Source organism: Tamandua tetradactyla, chromosome 2 (genome assembly GCF_023851605.1).
Source record: "Tamandua tetradactyla isolate mTamTet1 chromosome 2, mTamTet1.pri, whole genome shotgun sequence".
NCBI lineage: Eukaryota > Metazoa > Chordata > Mammalia > Pilosa > Myrmecophagidae > Tamandua > Tamandua tetradactyla.
The window spans coordinates 216,552,642-216,567,544 of NC_135328.1; the positions used below are offsets into that span (position 1 = coordinate 216,552,642).

Consider the following 14,903-nt stretch of genomic DNA (forward strand, 5'->3'; position numbering starts at 1 on the left):
CCACACTGGATTATATATTTACATGTGACTAAAAGGGGAAGTTTTAGATTATACATTTATATGCTACTAGCAGAAAAAAATTTTAAATCTATAGGACTATACAACACAGATAATGAGCCCTAATGTAAATTATGGGCTGTAGTTAATAGTATAATTATAAGGTTCTTTCATCAGTTGTAACACAGGTACTACACTAATGCAAATTGTTTAATAACAAGGAAAATTAAGTGAGTGTAAGGGGGTTTGATGGTTAGATTCATGGGTCAATTTGGCCATAAGGCTAAACTTCTCCACCACGTATATAAGCTTCAAAAGAGCAAGCCTCAAGATCAAGGGCTTGGCCTATTGATTTGGGTGTCCCTAATGTTTGACACAGTATCAGGGGTTCCTCCAGTGATAAAACTTTAATAGTTTGATATTTTTTCTCCCATCCCTCAAGGGACTTTGAGGCGCCACTTTTTTGTTGCTATTGCTGTTTTCGTTTTTAATTTTTTTATCGTATGGTATAATATATATACAAAGCAGAGAAATAAAAAAGCAGTAGTTTTCAAAGCACTCTTCGACGAAAGTTACAGGACAGATCCCAGAGTTTGTCATGGGCTACCATACCATTTAAGGCTAGAAGGCTTAAATATTTTTTTTTATCATCACAATCGACTTTTTTTCTTCTTTTTTTTTTTTTGTGAAAAATAACATATATACTAAAAAGCTATAAATTTCAAAGCACAGCACCACAGTTAGTTGTAGAACATATTTCAGAGTTTGACGTGGATTACAATCCCACAATTTCAGGTTTTTACTTTTAGCAGCTCTAAAATACTGGAGACTAAAAGAGATATCAATTTAATGATTCAGCATTCATATTCATTTGTTAAATCCTATCTTCTCTGTATAACTCCACCATTCTCTTTGATCGTTCCATCCTTCTCTTTAGGGGTGTTTGGGCTATGGCCATTTTAAATTTTTCATATTGGAAGGGTCTGTCACTAATACGGGGTAGGGAGATGGAACTATCTGATGTTCTGGAGAGACTGGCAGCCTTGTTTCTTGAATATAATTGTATGCAAATATAACATTTACAATGTGACTGTGCGGTTGTGAAAATCTTTTGTCTGATGCTTGCTTTATCTAGGGTATGGACAGATGAGTAAAAAATATGGATTAAGAATATATAAACTGGGCCGCGGTGGCTCAGCGGGCAAAGTGCTTGCCTGCTATGCCGGAGGACCTCGGTTCGATTCCCGGCCCCAGCCCATGTAACAAAAACGGAGAAACAGAATACAATAAAACAAGAAAATGTTTAAAAGATGTTTCCCTTTCTTCCTTCCTTCCTTCCTTCTATCCTTCCTTCCTTCTCTCTAAAAAAAAAAAAAAAAAAAAAAAAAAGAATATATAAACAAATAATGGGGGAATCAAAGGTTAAAATATATTGGGTAGATGGAAATGCAAGTGGTCAATGAGAGAGAGGGGTAAGGGGTATTGGATGTATGAGTTTTTCTTTTTTCTTTTTATTTCTTTTTCCGGAGTGATGCAAATGTTCTAAGAAACCATCATGGTGATGAATATACAACTATGTGATTATATTGTGAGCCACTGATTGTATACCATGTATGGAATGTTTGTATGTTAAGAATGTTTGTGTTTGTACGTTGTTTTGTCAATAAAAATTTTTTTTAAAAAAAGAACGTGTTTGTATGTTATTTATCAATCAAAATTAAAAAACATTTTATGGGAATAAAGCTGAATCTTAGCAACTAAGCATTTATTTTTTTATTTTAATTATTTTAGTTATTTTTTATAATTACCTTTTCCATGGACATTTGGCTTTTCTTATAGAGGAAGTACAAAAGAAAGAGCAGTCCCCAAGTTATAGAACCTTCGTTTTCTCTGGGTCAGTGGGAATTCTACCTGAATGACCCCTAAAATGCACCCCCTGCCTCCTGCAAAAAGCCTTCTGACCAACCTCCAAAAGAGTCCCATAGTTTTTAAAACGATAGCATATCCTCGCTACACCCAGGGAAAGTAAGGAAAAAGTCAAGAAAAAGTAGGATGAATATTGCTTTACACCGAAACCATCTAACCTAGAAATCTGGGACTCCAGTTTTAATGCCCGAGTGAAAGAAATTGCCTAGAGCTTGTGAACAGGGAGAGGTGTGACAAAATGACTTTATTCTAGACATAAAGATTTCATTTATATCAATTTCCACAAATTAAGGAAATGAATTTCAGTCTCTCTACTTAATAAAATGGAGGAATTAAAAAAACTAGTAAAAGCAACATAGATCCTCATAGATCCTGGCAATGAGAAGTAAAGACATATAAATTGGCACATCCCTAGAATGAGGTACTATGATAGACAAAATCAAAGGTTGTAGTCATAGGGTCATGTTTTACAAAACCTCGCAGAATTTTTTCAAAACTTATTTTAGGAGCCTGTGTTACTATACTAAAGAAAATACACTCACAAACCCAATGTAGAAAACTGAGAGTATGGATTAAAGAGTCAAATGTGAAATGAAAAACTAAAGAAACTTTAGAATAAAATATGTAAGTAGTTGTTGAACAAGACCCCAAAATGCACACAGTGTTCAAGGACACAGTGTTCGAGTTTGACTAAAATCAAATTAAATATTTCTTATGAAAACTTTTATCATAGTAAGTGAAAGCCACAGATTGGAAAAAGATCACTGTCGTTTCCATAACCATGAAAGAACTAGTGATCAGAATACATAAGGAAAGCTTGCAAATCTCTAAGAGAAAGGCAAATAACCAAACAGAAAAGTGAGCAAAGGATAAGAGCAGACAATCCACAGAAGATTAGTAAGTCCAATAAACATGAAAAGATACTCATCCTACTCCTGCCTTAATTCTCGACAGTTTCGATATACACACCAACGCTTCATCTCATAACCTAGGTTCATAGATCCTTGAACTTCTCTCCTCCAAACCTTAGTCTCTACCTTTTCCCCCTAACCTCATGTTACCCAAAACTGCAAGCCCTATCCAATTTCACTGTCATGCATCCCATCCTTCAACCCTCCTTCTTTCAGCTATGTAGTTACTCCTCTTGTATCTTGACTCCAATACTGTTTTAGTTTGCATGGCTGCCAAAGTGCAATATATCAGAAATGGGTTGGCTTTTTAACACTGGGAATTTATTAGTTTTCAAGCTTACAGTTCTGAGATTGTGAAAATGTCCAAATCAAGGCATCATCAAGATGATATCTTCTCCCTGAAGACAGCCTGCCAACGTCTTTTCTTCCTCCTGGGTTTTGTTTGAATTTCATTTTCTTATAAAGGACTCCAGTAAAAGGATTAAGACCCACCTTGAATGAGGTGGGTCACATCTAAAGATCCTACTCACCAAAAGATCCTACTGACAATGGGTCCACACCCACAGGAATGGATTAACTTTGAGAACATGCTTTCCTGGGGTACATACAGCTTCCAACCATCACAAATATTTTGACCCCATTGGGATCAAACCTACCACCTTTTCACTGTTCCGCCTTGATATCCTTGTTCCGCCTTGATATCCTCTTTCCTCTTCCTCCCTGTTCATATTCCATAGTCAGTCATCGTATGCTTTCCCTTGCATACTCTCCTCTTCTCACTTCCTGATATATAAAGCCACAACCCTGGTGATAATTCCAACTCCCTGCCTATGGGCACCTGCACCTATTCAGCTAAGTGAAGTTAAAATCACACCAACTTTAAATACATAACCACAAACCTCAGGTGGATCCTCAATGCCTTTGGCAACCATACAACACTTACGCAGGTTAATTTATTAATTTCCCAGCCAATTATTTCACATACTCTCCTTTCTCTTCAGACCTCTAACTTCTGCCCCTGCCCCCATCCACTCTCAGCCAATCGCTTTCTTTCCTAGTTCACTGAGAATACTGATGCAAACAGCAGAGAAATTCTATCTCTAAACCCTACACTCTGGCTTCCTATCTGTTGTTATACATGAACCATCTCTGCTCCTATCTGAACCCCAGCCATCCGCCTGGGTCCTTGATCCTGTTTCCTCTCAAGGATTTCACTCAGCAATTCTCTTCTTTCTCTACTACATCAAGTTTTTGCTCTTTGATAAAAAATCATTCTCAATAGAATACAAATAAGTTGTTTTTTCTTCATCAAATAAATTTTTCTCTTTCCCCTTAATTCTTTTCTTGATGATATTTTACACATTAGCTACTACCCCATTTCTTTTCTTCCGTTTATAGCCAAAGACCTACGTTTGCTGTCTCCAATTCCTCTTTTCCTATTCTCTTTTAAATCCCTCCCCATCTCAATTTTGACTCCACTTCTCCACCCAAAGTTTTCTTTCAAGGTTTCCAGTGAACACCATTGCTATGAGTAAAAACCAATTCTGAAGCTGCCACTATCTCGATGTCTTGGCAGCATTTGGTACAATTGATCACTGCCTCTTCCTTTACGTGCTCTTTACTTGGCTCCCAGGAAAGTATATCCTCACTTGTGACTCCTTCTCAGTCTCTCTCTCTCTCTCTCTTTTTAATTAGAAAAATTGTAGGTTACAGAAAAGTCATGCAGAAAATTCAGAGTTCCCATATACCCCCTGTATTAGTCAAGGCTCTCTAGGGAAAAAGAATCAACAGGAAATATCTGTGAATATGAGATTTTGTAAAAGTGTCCCACCCAACTGTGGGGATGCACAAGTTCAAATTCCGTAGGGCAGGCCACGGACCGGCAACAACGAGGAAGGTCGATGAATTCCCAGGAGACGCTGGCTGGCTGAAGTAGAGACAAAAGTTCTCTCTTCTGACAGCTGAAATTGCCACCTTCCCTTAAAGGCTTCAACTGACTGGATTATCTCATTGCGGAAGATACTCCCCTTAGTGGATTGTTGATGCAATCAGCTCACTTGATCTTAGGGTTTGCCCCCATGAAACTTAACCCTGCAAAGGATAGGCTAAGCCTACTTAAAATTAGGCCTAATAGTCACCCCCAGAGAACCTCTTTTGTTGCTCAGATGTGGCCTCTCTCTCTCAGCCAACACGACAAGCAAACTCACTGTCCTTCCCCTCTCTACATGGGACATGACTCCCAGGGGTGTGGACCTTCCTGGCAATGTCGGACAGAAATTCTAGAATGATCTGGGACTCAGCACCAAGGGATTGAGAAAACCTTCTTGATCAAAAGGGGGAAGAGAGAAATGAGACAAGATAGTGTCAATGGCTGAGAGATTCCAAACAGAATCGAGAAGTTATCCTGTAGGTTATTCTTACACATTATATAGATATCACCTTTTTAGTTAAGGTGTAATAGAGAGGCTGGAGGGAACTGCCTGAAAATGTAGAGCTGTGTTCCAGTAGCCATGTTTCTTGAAGATGATTGTATAACAATATAGCTTTCACAATGTGACTGTGTGATTGTGAAAACCTTATGGACAGATGAGTAAAACATATGGATTAAAAATAAATAATAGGGGGAACAAATATTAAAATAAATTTAGTAGATTGAAATGCTAGTGATCAAAGAAAGGGAGGGGAAAGGAGTATGCTATGTATGAATTTTTTTCTGTTTTCTTTTTATTTCTTTTTCTGAATTGATGCAAATGTTCTACGAAATGATCATGATGATGAACATACAACTATGTGATAAAAAGAATGTTCATATTGTATGCTGTTTTTATTAATAAAAATTAAAAAAAAGAGAGAGAAATGAGACAAAATAAAGTGTCAGTGGCTGAGAGATTTCAAACAGAGTCGAGAGGTTATCCTGGAGGTTATTCTTACACATTATATAGATATCCCCTTTATAGTTTATGGTGTATTAGAGTGGCTTGAAGAAAGTGCCTAAAACTGTTGAGCTATGTTCCAGTACCCATGTTTCTTGAAGATGATTGTATAATGATTTAGCTTTTGCAATGTGATTGGGTGATTTTGAAAACCTTGTGTCTGATGCTCCTTTCACTTTTTTTTTTTTTTTTGCATGGGCAGGCACCAGGAAACAAACTTTGGTCTCCAGCATGGCAGGTGAGAACTCTGCCTGCTGAGCCACCATGTCCCGCCCCTGATGCTCCTTTTATCTACGGTACAGCCAGATAAGTTAGAAATATGGATAAAAAATGAACAAATAACAGGGGGAACAAAGGTTAAAATTAATTAAGTAGATTGAAATACTAGTGGTCAATGAAAGGAAGTGGTAAGGGTATGGTATGTATGAATTTTTTCTTTTTTCTCCCTTTTTCTGGAGAGATGCAAATGTTCAAAAAAATGATCAGGGTGATGAATACACAACTATGTGATGATATTGTGAGTCATTCATTGTAACCATGTCAAGAATGTTCGTATGTCAAGAATGATTACATGTCAAGAATGTTGGTATGTTGGTTCATTGTTTATAATAAAAATATTAAAAAAAGAAAGTGAATGTAACAGAGTTTATTCTGGGAGTTTGAGTATTAGAAGGAGACATTTGGGGTTGAGGGAACTGTTACGTGGATGTTTGAGATGAATGTGCCTCGGGCACTGGTCTCAGTTTCCCAGGGCTGCCGTATGGTACCCGAGCACCACACACTGGGGTGCTTTAAACAACAGCAATTTACTTTCTCCCAGTTCTGGAGGCCTGAAGCCTGAAATCAGGGTGTCGGCAGGGCCAGGCTCCCCCGAGACCTATAGGGGAGGCTCTTTCCTTGCCTCTTCCCTCTTCTGACTGTGCTTCAGGCCACATGGTATTCTCCTTTCTGGGTATGTTTCAAGATCTGTCCAAATTTCCTCTTATAAGGACGCCAGTCATATTGAATTAAGGGCCCATCCTACTGTGGAATGACCCAATTTAGCTTAACGAATTCCATTTGTAATGACCCTATTTCCAAATAACGCCACATTTATAGCTATGTGTATGTGTGGGGAGGGGAGGGAGGAGGTGAGGACTTCACCCCATGTTTTTTTTTTACGAGGGGACAAAACTCAGCCCTAACAGTGTTGAATGAAAAGGAGGAAAGCATCCAAGATGTGTGTCTGAGACATGCTTGGCACAGCGATGGCGGCTTAGGTGGCAGAGGGCAGACTCTGCAGTTTCTTCTAGAATAGAGTTACCTGCCTGTCTGCTGTGCTTGTAAAAGGGAGCACTTTGGTGTTTACCTGCCACATCAATGCTATAAGTTTAAACTCTGGGTCCCCAAATTAAAAATTTAGAATCTAAAATATATTATCAAATATAAAGGAAAATGAAAACCAAAAATAAAATATATTCTTTTTGGTGAGGAGGGTCCTCCTTTCTAGGGGGACCTTCTGTGAGCAATAGGAGTCTTGTTTGTTCACCATTTAGACAATGTAAGTTTTGTGGATAATTTTTTAACTCCCCATTTCTATGCTCTTACTATCCCTAGAAAGCGACACCTTTCCTCCAAGTTAAACTTAATTTACCAAGACATGGGGAAGAAATGCTTATCTTGAAATGCAGCTTTCCTCTGGGTGGGATTCACTAGCTCTTCGGAATTGCTTGCTTAGCAGCGGACAGCTGTTTACAGCAGGAGCAGTGTGAGAGCACGCCTGTCTCAGGAAAACGGCAGGAAGACTGAGGGAGGGGGGCTGCTAATTAGCAAAGTTGGAATTGAGCCAGGCCAATGAACATCAGCATCTCCTCCCCTCCATTCTTTCAGGAAGCCCTTTGAGACTCTGAAAACCACAGGTGTTCAGGAGACAGATGTAGGGTTGAGATCCTTTCCCAAAGGCGTCAGTGCCTTGGCCTTGGCTGAGTGCGCCTCCAAGGGAAGACCGTCCACGCCGCGGAATCATGGGTGTGGATTTGAGCATGCTCCAGGAATCTCCAATCCTGCAGATTCGCCTGTGTGTTGGTAAGCGACCCACTCCCCCACTGGGTGAAATAAGACACACCAGAGTCTGGAGAGTGATCTTGAGGACCTTAATTGCTGCCCATGATCAGACACGTCCAAGCAAAGGAAATATTTTTCTCATTTGATCCTTTCTTGGAATGCCTGTTCAGCTCTGATGTGTGTTTTTGCACATGCAGGATAATTGCCCTCTGTAATACATCCAGTAATCACTGATTTCTCTATTCCAGTACAGGGCAAGGACTTCCAAAGTCTACCAGTTGTTACCGCCCTGGCCCGAGGGAAAAGCCTGGTGAGGGAGCAATTCCTGATTTACAAATTATGAAGTACAAATCTATGATGGGTCAATGCAAGCTGAGTGCTGGCAGAGCCCCCAGCTGGGAATCGTAGGCTGGAAAAGTAGTTGGAGCTCCTTATTGGCTTGGATTTGCAATCCAAGAATTTGAAAGTCAATTTCAAAGAAAATGCACAGAAACAAGCTTCAGCCTGTTGCAAGGCTTGCTAGAGCACTCTAGTTCTGCTTAAGGCATTTTAGGGGAAAATAATCTATTTGTTCTAAAGCTTGAGTATTTCTGGTGAATTATTGAGGCTAGTTACTAGCCCTATGTCCAAAATAGCTTGAATCCTTATTTTTTATGTGTAAAAATTATACAAATTTCTTGATATGAAAAGAAAAAGAAACAAACAGAACCAAGCTGAAGTCTAAGGTCAGTTTCCTTTCTCTTCTGTACTCTCCATGCCACACCTAATGGATTCATGGTGAGCAGTTTGGTGTATGTTTCTTGACATTTTGGGAGCATATGTGAATTTATCCTTTTTTTCTTTTTACACAAATAGAATTATACTTTACATCATTGTTCTATGATTTGCTGTTTTTATTTAACTCTGAATCGTGGCTGTAATTTTAGATCAATTCAGACTTACCTTATTCATTTTCAAGGCTGTAAGGAATCCCATTATATTTTTGTACCACATTTTATTGAAACATTCTTCATTGATGGACATTTAGGTTTTTCCAGGTTTTCACTATTGTATATATTGTTGCAAGAGTTTTGAATACATCTTTGTATACTTGTGCAAGATGATTTATAGAACGGCTATCTAGCAGTAGACTTGCTGGGTCAAAGGGTATGGACAGTAAACATTTGATAGATAATGCCAAATACAGTCTAAAAAACGGCCCAATTACATTCTTATTGACAGTACATTCGAGTTCCTGTTTTCCCACATCCTTATCAATACTGGATATCAAGAAGTAAAAACAAATTAGAGATGATTTTAATTAGCATTTATTTCATTATGGCCATACCATATGTTTATTGAACATATTTTTCATATATTTTGTCCATTTCTCTGTTGATTTTTTTCTTACAAGTTGTTTGTAAGAACTTTCACGAGTTGTTTGTATTAAAGATGTTAGTTCTTTATTACAGGTATTGAAAATATTTTCTCCTGGTTTGCTTGTTCCTTGTATTGTTGTGTTTTGTGTCATACAGAGATGCAAAATATTTGCGCAGTAAAATTTACTGATGTTTTTCCTTTATGGCTTATAGGTTTCCTGTCATGCTTGCAAAGAGCTTTCTGATTCCATGGTTTGAAAAACATTTAGTGTTCTTCTGATACTCGTATAATTTCATCAAAAAAGTTAATCATAAAATATCTGACATACAGGGTGGGCCATGGTGGCTCAGCAGGCAGAGTTCTCGTCTGTCATGCTGGAGACTTGGGTTTGATTCCCAGTGCCTGCTCATGCAAAATAAATAAATAAATCGGACATACAAAATACACGTCATCTGACATGCATATGACATATGCATAATGTATATGTAGGTTACAGAGGACATTAAAAAATAAATGCAGGCAAATGTGACACACAACCCAAGAAATAGAATTTTCATTTTTACATTAAAAAAATCCACCTGTAATTTGCTTTTTTTTTCTGTGTTGCTTTTGTTTTTCTATATAGCTATTAGTATCAGATTGTCACAACATTATCTATTGAATAATCCCTCTTTTCCACTGACTTCTTTTTTTTTTTTGCATGGGCAGGCACTCGGAATCCAACCCGGGTCTCTGGCATGGCAGGCGAGAATTCTGCCACTGAGCCACCATAGCTCTGCCCTCCACTGACTTCTTTTAGTCTTTTTTTTTTTTTTTGTATGCGCTATGGCAGGGGTCACATTTTATTCTTTTTCTGTGTGAGTATCCTGTTATTGTAGTACCATTTGTTGAACTTTTTTTATGGTTTGTTAGTATAAAACAACTGTCTAATTTTTTAAAACTTTTAAAATTGTATTATATAACATATGTACAAAGCAAAGAAAGAAATAAGCAATAGTTTTCTAAGTACTCTTTAACAAACAGTTACAGGACAGATCCCAGAGTTTGTCATGGGCTACCATATGAGCCTCTCAGACTTTTCCTTCTAGCTGTTCTAGAATACAGGAGGGAGAAGGAATAAATATTTTTTTATCATCACAATCAACTTTTTTTCCTTTTTTGTGAAAAATAACATACATACAAAAAAGCAATAAATTTCAAAGCACAGCACCACAATTAGTTGTAGAACAGATTTCAGAGTTTGACATAGGCGACAATTCTGGTTTTAAGTTTTTACTTCTTGTTGCTCTAAGATACTGCAGACTAAAAGATATATCAATTTAATGATTCAGCAATCATATTCATTTGTTAAATCCTATCTTCTCTGTATAACTCCACCATAATTTTTTTTATCTTTCTATCCCTCTCTTTAGGGGTATTTGGGCTATGGCCATTCTAACTTTTTCATGTTGGAAGGGACTGTCAATAATATGGGGTAGGGAGATGAAACTAGCTGATGTTCTGGAGAGGCTGGGCCCTCGTTTCAGGACCCATCTGGAAGTTGTAGATTTCTGGAAAGTTACTCTAGTGCATGGGACCTTTGTAGACTCTTATATATTGCCCTAGGTGTTCTTTAGGATTGGCTGAAATGATTTTGCTTGGGGTTTGGCAGGTTATGATAGGTAGCAATGTCTAACTCAAGCTTGTGTAAGAGCAACGTCCAGAGTAATCCTTCGGCTCTATTTTAACTCTGCCACTGATATTTCATTAGTTACACTTCTTTTCTGCCGCTGATAGCTTCAGCCGGGCCGCGCGACCGGTACACTGGGTGGGTTTGGGGCGAGCTCGCAGGGAATTAACCTGGGTAAGCTGAAGCCGGCGCCTATCCCCTGCCGGCGGTCACGCGAATGATGTCCTCACACAGGCCGAATGTGGGTTCAAGCGTTTATTGTTACAGCCGGGATGGGTCACCCGGGGAACCCGAGAGGTGGGACATGGGACAACGTGCAGGCTGCACGACGACCCCGCGAAGACCCGGGGCTGAGGGAGCGCTGGGCTTAAGTACACTCGGGGGAGAGGCGGGGTTAAGGGCTCACACGTCAAGTGGAGGCAGCCACTCACACAAGCTTAGCGGCAGTTGCTAGGCAGAAGGGTATGTTTCGGGGATAGGGAAGTATAGAGAATAACAGGAAGGCCTGTTGTTTTGTGGTGGGCTATGGAAATGGGCGGTTTACGACAAGAGGGGGAAGGGGGGAACAGTGAGCTAGGTTACAGATATGGGGGGCAGAGAGTGAACCTAGAGAGGGAGAGAAACATTAAAAAATTTTAAGCATGGCTAGGCTCCAGTCCCTGAGAAATATGCCACACTTTTCCCCATTTTGATCAGGATGGAATTGTTGATCCCACGGTGCCAGGGACGGACTCATCCCTGGGAGACATCTCCCACGCCACCAGGGAGACTTTCACTCCTGGATGTCATGTCCCATGTCAGGTGGAGGGCAATGATTTCAGTTGCAGGGTTGGCCTTAGAGAGAGAAAGGCCACATCTGAGCAACAAAAGAGTTTCTCCAGAAGTAACTCTTAGGCATACCTATAGTAAGGCTAAGCTTCTCTGCTACCTATATAAGCTTCACAAGAGTAAGCCTCAAGATCAAGGGCTTGGCCTATTGATTTGGGTGTCCCTAAAGTCTGACACAGTATCAGGGGATTCCCCAATGGTAAAGTTTAATAGTTCCATATTTTTCTCCCATCCCTCAAGGGACTTTGCCAATACTTTTTGATTATCTGCTTAATATTTTCTTGGATGTATACAGGTACTACATTTGTTGAATTTTTGTTTGTTTTTCTGTTTTTGTTGTTTGCTTCTTTTGTTTATTTTTGGGAAGTGAATGTGCCAGGAATCAAACCTGGGTCTCTAGCAGGGCAGACGAGAATTCTACCACTGAACTACCCTTGCACCCTCCATCCACTGAATTCTTTTAAAAATGATATTAAATTTCTAATGTGACTTCTCTTATTTGTGCTACACAAAATAAGATAATTTCTTACCCATGGCAAGATATATAAAGAAACTAACAAAAGTCTCAAATGTTCCTTCTTGATGATTTCAGAGTCAATGACCAAAATAATCCCCATTTCTAAAGCTTGCTGTAAAGAGAATAAGGAAACATTTTCTAATTTCACAGGGGAAAAAAAACCACTAGATATCTGACCTCTTTAACCGTAAACAAATTATCTAACTTGTTTCCCTAATTTCCTGACCTTTAAAATGGAGATAATAATAATAATACACTTCATTGGCTGTTGTGAGGTCTAAGTGGGCTGAAAATGTAATGCGCTAAGTGTGGTGCTTGAGATGTAGTAAGTGTTCAATCAATGGTTAAATAATTGTTCTTATGATGATTGTTATTGTTATTACACTACCAGCTTCTACAACCTTGGAAGGAAGCTCCTACTGCCTGGCTTTATGGCTGAGCCGCATTCTTACCTGGGATTATTATAGATAAATAGATTTAGTGTGCTACATGTATGGTCCTGATACTACAACATTATGCTTTGCAAATCTGTGGAATTTCAAGACTCCTCTTATTTTCATACATAAATGAAAATGATGCCAATCCCCAATACTGCAGATGTTGTTTTTAATCTTGAGAGCCTCTCTCCTCCATGCTGAATGGCAGAGCTATATCCACAGGCATCCTCTTAGAATAGTGTCCATTCACCCAGCACAGAGCTGAACCTTTATTAGGAATAACGCTTCTGTAAATGTAGATTTTGATGGAAAGTGAAGCCATTTAACTAATGCAATTTACAACTCACTATATCCAAACTGATGTCAGAGTTCCGCTCATACCTTGAAAGTAGTTTATTGAATTTAGCATGTTGTGAAATTCAGTTCTTATATGATAAGATACATAGGGAGCTATTAATTAGTTCCCCCATTTCATTGCTAAAGAATCGTAGCAGAGGATTTTTCTTGCTGCAAGTTACTCAGAGGTCTAACAGCCAGACTGTTTGTTTTTAGATCTCTAAACTCACAGTCCAAAAATACCTGCTCGTCCAAATCATTCTTAAAAGAAGCTTTTGAATGTGGAAATGATAATCTGAATAGATATTCCAAAAATAAAATTATCATTTTTATTTGAAATAGAGAAGTGGATTATTTTGAGCTACTGCTCTATCAATTATTTCATTATACACAGCTCTTAACTCCTTTAGGAAGAGTGCATGGTTTAAAGACCAAGGCACCAATAAGCATTTACAGTATATTAATAAACCAACAATACGTTGATGATTCACCCTGGATTCATGCCAGTATCTGTGCATGAACTCCACAAACATGATATGCATTTCAAAAACTGCTAATCATAATTAAAATCAACCAACCCTTCAATCCTAGAAATTATATAGAATATAAGCACTTGGCCTATTTCCTCCCTTTCTCCTCCCCAACGGAATCGTAGACCTGTAATTATCAGTCTTTTTGGAAGTGGGACGCAATATTATATTCTTCAAAGAAAAAAAGGTGATGCTTGGCTTTTTTTTTTTTTTTTTTGTAGATTTTTTCAAATTTACAGCATAGATAGAGTTCTCCACTGCGCTCTCTTTAAAATCCCTCCTTTATTCCTTGGTGAGACTTTTCAGATTTTCCTACTTCATTATTATTTTCAGATAAGCAATTTTGCTTTTCTCTTTCTTCATTAATATTTCATCAAATATTTATTTTTAAAATGTCATAGCTACGCATCGCATCAGAATTTCGAAAGCGTCCTTAACTACACGGCTCCCCAGGGTTAGGAGTCGCGACTTAGGTGACCGAAAAGGCAAATTGTGACCATGGCCCAAAACAAGAGCAACTTGACTCTCGACAGCCCTGCCCCCTCGGAGTGGCCCGCTCTGGGCCGCCCGCGCGGGCCGGGGGTCTCCGGGGTGCCTGGGGAAGGCGCAGCCGGCGGCTCTGGCCGGCAGCCAGGGCGACCCGCAGGCTCGGCCTCTCCTCCTCCCTCTCTTCGGCTCATTTTATTAAAAAGGTAAAAAAAAAAAAAAAAGAAAAAGAAAAAGAAAAAAAAAAGGACACAAAAGTCCCTCCCCCTTTGCCCAGCCTCCACCCCCGATTGGCTCGGCCCCCCAACAGGTCACGCCGGGATGCGCCAATGGGGAGGTATGATACTGCGAGGTGGGCCGGGCCCGAGCGGGGAGTGGGCGGCCGGTCGGCGCAGTAGCTCCGCCGCAAGTCAGCCACCATCGCCGAGGCGCCGCTGCTCCCACAGACGCTCGCGAGCCGCCCCCCGCGCTCCCAGCCTCCTCTTCCTCTCGCACGGCCTGACACGCTCGCCTCGCTCGGCTCCCCGTCCCCGCCTCCTCCTTCCATCCCTCCATTCCCGGCTTTTGCGCCCCACATTGTCTCCGCCTGATTTTCTCTCCCAGTTGAGGAAAAAAAATCACCATCATCCTCAGGGAGCCCCCGCGCCCTCAGAAAAACAAAACCAGACATGCTCCTGGGCTGCTGTTTCTGAGGTATCTGCCCGACCGAGGAGAAGGAGGGACCCTAGTTCAGAGCCGCATTAAAGGTCACGGGAGGGACGCCCCTGCAGCCCCGCGTCCCCGTCCCAGCGGGCCGGCCCCTTCTCGGCCCTGAGCCCGGCGGCCCCGCAGCTCTCCTCGCGGGCCTCCCGCCCCGCGCGGTCCACTTCCCGAGCGGCTGGGCCACAAACACATCTCTATTGATGGTGTAGCGCATTAGGGGAAGGTAAGT

At 40.2% G+C, this 14,903-nt stretch overlaps 1 protein-coding gene across 1 annotated transcript in view; it reads left to right on the plus strand.

Annotated features, from left to right (window-relative positions):
* Positions 1–14,371: 14,371 nt before the first annotated feature.
* The window catches only part of RERE (arginine-glutamic acid dipeptide repeats), a 636,739-nt gene continuing 636,207 nt past the window's right edge, over positions 14,372–14,903 (plus strand). The window contains exon 1 of the mRNA XM_077151415.1: positions 14,372–14,897. The gene's annotated coding sequence lies outside the window, so the exon portion shown is untranslated. The remainder of the gene's footprint in view (positions 14,898–14,903) is intronic.